Raw genomic sequence first — 5,179 nt, 5'->3', positions numbered from 1 at the left:
CAGAGTAGAGTGCCATAGAATAGAGTGGGGTGGAGTTGCATAGAATTGTATGCTGTGGGGTACAGTAGTGAAGGGTGGAGTAGAGTGGCATAGGGAGGTGTGGAGTGGCATAGAGAATAGTAGCATAAAATGGACTTGTGTGGAGTGTGGTGTAGAGTGGAGTGGCGTAGAATGGTGGGTCATGGAGTGGCATAACGTACAGTGGGGTACTGTGGGGTGGCAAAGAATGGAGTGGAGTAGAGAGGCAGGGAGCAGAGTGGCTTGGAGTGGAGTGATGAAGAGTGACATGGAACAGAGCAGTGTGTAGTAGTGTAAAGTGGTGTAGAGTAGAATGGCGTAGAGTAGACTGAAGTACACTTGCGTGGTGCACACTGCTTCAGAGTTGCATTGTGTGGAATGAAGTGGCGTAAACTTGACTAGCATACAATGGAGTGGTGATGAATGGAGGGTCATAGAAGGGAGTAGATTGAAGTGCAAAGAGTAGAGTGACGTAATGTGTCATAGAATACAGTGGAATATAATGAAGTGGTGTGCCTTGGCATGGCGTTGAATAGCATTGTGAGGAATGGATTGGCATAGAGCAGAGTGGGGTATAGAGGAGTGAAGTTGCATAGAATGACATAGAGTAACATAGAGTAAAGTAGTGTGGTGTAGAGTGGCATAGAGTGGCATAGTGTGGTGTAGAGTGAAATGGCATGGAATGGCATGGAGTCAGAGAACAGTGTGTCATGGAGAGGGGTGGCAAAGAATTAGGAGGAGTGGAGTCAGACTGCATGAAGTAGAGTGTTGTGGAGTTGAGTAGCATACAGTTGAGTTGCATGGAGTGACACTGTGGTGTAGAGAGGAGCAGAGTAAAAAGTGGCATAGAGCGAAAAGGTCTACAGGAGAGTAGTGTAGAGTGGCATAGCATAGAGTAGTGTGCAGTAGAGTGGCATAGAGTAGAGCGCATGTAGTGCCATTGAGTGATATTGTGTGAGATGGAGTGGAGTACAGTGAAGTGGCATGGAATGGAGTAGTATAGAGTAGAGTGGGAGAGAGTAAAGTGGAGTGGCATAGAGTGAACTAGAGTAGAGCGTAGTGGGATAGTGGAGTGGCATGGAGTGGAATGGAGAGGCACAGAGTAGGGTAGAGTGCAAAAGAGTGGAATGGCATGGAGTTGAGTGGAGTGGCATAGAGTAGAGTGGCATTCTGTGGGGTGGAGTAGAGTGGCATGGAGTGGCATACAGTAGAGTGGAATAGAGCTTAGTGGTAGAGAGTAGAGTGGCTTAGAGTGGAGTAGAGTAGCATGGAGTAGAGTAGCGTAGAGTAGAGAGGGGTGGAATGGAGTAGAGTGGCATAGAGTTGAGTGGTGTACAGTGGCGTAGAGTAGAATGGGATAAAATAAAGTGGCGTACAGTAGACTGGAGTAGAGTAGCATAGAGTGGAGAGGCATAGAGTGGAGAGGAGTAAAGTAGAGTAGAGTGGAGTTGTATAGAGCAGAGTTCAGTTGAGTATTCTAGAGTGATGTAGAGCAGAGTGGCATAGAGTCACATAAAGTGGCATTCTATGAAGTAGGGTGGCGTAGAGAGGAATGAAGGGAAGTGGCATAGAGTAGAGTGGAGTGGAGTAGAGGGGCATAGCAGAGAGTGACAGGGTGGAGAGGCATAGAATGAAGTAGCATAAAGTGGAGTGAAGTGGCGTATAGTGGAGTGGCATAGATTAGAGTGGCATAGAGTGGAGTGATAGAGTGGAACAATGTAGATTAGAGTGGAGTAGAACTGAGTAGAGTGGAGTGGTATAGAGTTGCACAGTGTAGAGTACAGTGGCACTGAGGGGAGTAGAGTATAGTCATGTAGAGGAATACAGTGTGAGAAACTAACTAAAGTGTCATTAGAGACGGCATTTAGGGTGAAAAATAAGCTGTATGCTTGTCATGAATGTTGGAAAGCACATTGCACATCCAAGAATGATACGAAAACACTTTTAAAATATAAAAAATAGCGTACTGTAAAAAGACGAAAAGAACAGATGTACTTGGTCCATCCTCCATGGAGGAATGAACACAAGAAAGGAAGATACATCTATGGGAGCTAAGCAATCGAAATATTGCAAATGTGAGTGACATAGAAAACAATTAATGGTAAGTAAGCTATGGGCGTGTGGTAAGCCCACTGAATTCTAAACAATATGTCTCACAGCACATTCACTGTGTACGCAAGACATAAAAAGGTGTGACTAAGAGAATTCTGAGATTTAGAGCTTGACAGCAATTCACAACCCAACCAAATTGAGCCCTATATAATAATTTACAACAGAGCCAAAGTACACCTTTTATACCCCCAATGGTGGAGGTAAGATATTCAGCAGACACGTGGTCTCCCAGTGCTAAAGGATTTTAGCTAGATGTGAAGTGGGCGAAGTGCCCTGAAAACATTATAAAAGTAGGACACGTGCTATAAGCAGACATCACTTCCTTGGCAAGGCAGAAGAAAGGGCACTTCAGAGGGAAGAAATGAGAGGGCTGAGGAACAGACAGATAGCTCCCCTATGGGCAGAGGTTGCGGGAGCATGGAACACTCCTGACATGACTATGATGACGATGCAGATGGGCCTCTTAACTTGCGTAGTTAGGAGCACGACAAACACACCTCTCCTAGACCTCCCTGGAAGATCATACACTGGGGAGGGTTCCCCTGGGTCCCTTCCCCCCGGCTGGGCCCCATACAGCTCTAGACACACTCACACGATGCGTAGTTAGGTCTCGTTTCTGGGCAAGTTGTTTGGCTTGCTTGTTATTTGTTGTAATAAGAGATGATGAGTACCTGACGTGCCAGAGCTGGAAATGGTGGCAACCGACCACCCTGCTCCATGGGCATACAGCGCTGAACCGGAGACCCACAGGAGGCCCACACCACAGATCACAAGCCTGCTTACAGATTTATGCAAGGAACAGCCCTCAGCGTGGTGGTAACATAATATAATAGCAGTAATGGGGAACTGTTCAAAAGTTGTCATGGAAAGGAGATTCATACAGCTCTGCAACCTGTTACAATCCTGTGAATAATAAGTACCATCTGAAATACCAATAAATAAAAAAAATAAAAAATCTGCTGCACAACTTAGGGTAAGGCTGGTGTTGTAGTGGTAGATCTGAGGCCCTAGGAGAGCTGGAGACCCCACAGAGCTACAGCAGCTCAGAAGTCCACTTAGGCTTCGTCAGGGACACGTTTTGTGACTTGAAAACCCATTAATGCAACAATAAAGGGGTGAAGTAAATGTCATCAACATTGCATAAACTGGTGTTCTTTGCAGTTTTTTTAATAAATAACAGTGCCTGGAAGCCCTTCTGACTGTGAAGGTTTGTTTAACAAATAGTGTTGTAACAACATAAAAGAGGGGGAACTGTAAGACAGTTGCACAGATAGAAGGACGGATAGAAGGTTAAACAGATCGTCATAAATAAGCCACATGCACCGATGCATCTGTACAGGTTTGTAGACAGAAAGGCAGGTATGTAGCTGTTAGTAAATCATGGATGAGATATAATCAGCTTCACAGAAACCGCTGTAAATCACACGCGCCTGCTTTAGAAATAACCACGCCACAAAGACCTTGGTAGTCAGCATGTAGGCTTTAAAGTGTTAACATAAACAGAGATGGGCAGAAATAGGCAGTAAGGCAGATACCCAGATTGAAATAGAAAGTAAATAGAAAGCACATGTAGTAATAGACGTGGACCAATAAGTATATAGAGAAGCAGCTGTTGGTACGAAAATGGGATCACATATGATCAACTTTGTGTGGACTGTCAGGATTTGAAAACGGTTGCTTCATGGCAAAAAAAACCATAGCGCCAAGATGTCCTCCTCAATGTCCCTATGAGCGTTATAGTGTTAACAAAGCATACAGCCAGGCATCAACACTCTGTTAGACAGGTTCACAGTCACGCACAGGTAGGTGAGCAGATAGATAAGCAGGCACACAGGCAAAAAGATGGATGGACAGATTAATGGATCAATAGATGGACGGACCTCTCTGTTAAACATGAGTCAAATGTAGGGATGGGCGTAACCAGTGTAACTCACTGCAGTGTAATTACGCGAAATTACAGCAACATTATGCGAGGTTGTATAGAATTACACAAGGGTATTTTCCTGGTGCAAAATACACGCTCAGATCCGAAAGAAACCTGATATACACTTTGCACAAGAAAATCGCTCTAAATGCAACAGAACTGGCACAACAGCCGCTGCTCGCGCTCTTTTCCTCCGCTCTTGGGTAGATGTCTTTCCCCACATTACTCCAAATTCCACAAAGGAGCGTAATTGTGTAATTCACGATTCGACCACGACTAATAAACTTGGCTTAAGTTTTAAAACTTTCCCTCTAGCTGCCCGGTGATCCGTCGGGTGCGGAATGATGAAGCCAAACGCTGATTGGGTGAGCGCGCCTCTCAGTGTCCTTCTCCGTCGCCTCTTTCTTTCAGACCCTTGGGAGCTCAGTCTTACTTTCTATACAAATATTTATTTTTAGACCTTTTTTCTTCGCGGCCTGAATTGCTGCAAAAACTGATATTTGACTAGCAGGATCCCTTTCAACATTGAAAGCTACTCCGCGTCAGTACAGGAGCCTCGGCGCTGCAGGTACAGGAGACACAGACATCCATCCCTCTTGCTGACCGGGTCCCGTGAAACCAAACTGTAGCTCATACTTTTCACATCAGGACCGCCACAAACGTAAAAGCGCAGAAAGGTGAAATAAATAATAACATTGTTAACGCGTTCTTCAAAGACATTTAATTTCATCATTGAAATTAGGTTCAAGCTCTTAACTCATGTAAATATTAAGAAGTGAGAATAAAAATGCTGCCCAACTGCCGTGACATTGCCACCCGCAATGCCGTGACTCGGATTCGAACCGAGGTTGCTGCGGCCACAACGCAGAATACTAACCACTATACGATCACGGCGAGCTACTTGGGCTCTGAGAAGACTACCCTGGTGTGGCTCTGATAGGCTGAAAAAAGGTCACAGTGTCTGTGGAGTGGATAGATTTAGCATTTGTTTAAAACCCATCTTTTCAAGTTAGATCAGGGTCTTTTCTTTGAGTAGCAGATCACAGCAAATATTTACCTCTCTGCTTCCAGTGACAAGACTCCCCATAAACCAAGAAGCCCAGACTTCTTAACAAGATCCACCAC

At 45.0% G+C, this 5,179-nt stretch overlaps 1 non-coding gene across 1 annotated transcript; it reads right to left on the bottom strand.

Annotated features, from left to right (window-relative positions):
- Positions 1-4,876: 4,876 nt before the first annotated feature.
- On the bottom strand, positions 4,877-4,948 carry TRNAH-GUG (transfer RNA histidin (anticodon GUG)). The gene has a single exon. It is a non-coding gene; the product is annotated as a tRNA-His (tRNA).
- Positions 4,949-5,179: the final 231 nt, after the last annotated feature.

This window comes from Pleurodeles waltl, chromosome 12 (genome assembly GCF_031143425.1).
Source record: "Pleurodeles waltl isolate 20211129_DDA chromosome 12, aPleWal1.hap1.20221129, whole genome shotgun sequence".
NCBI classification, from domain to species: Eukaryota; Metazoa; Chordata; class Amphibia; order Caudata; family Salamandridae; genus Pleurodeles; species Pleurodeles waltl.
The sequence above is the reverse complement of the archived record's forward strand: the minus strand, read 5'-3'. Positions and strand labels throughout refer to the sequence as shown.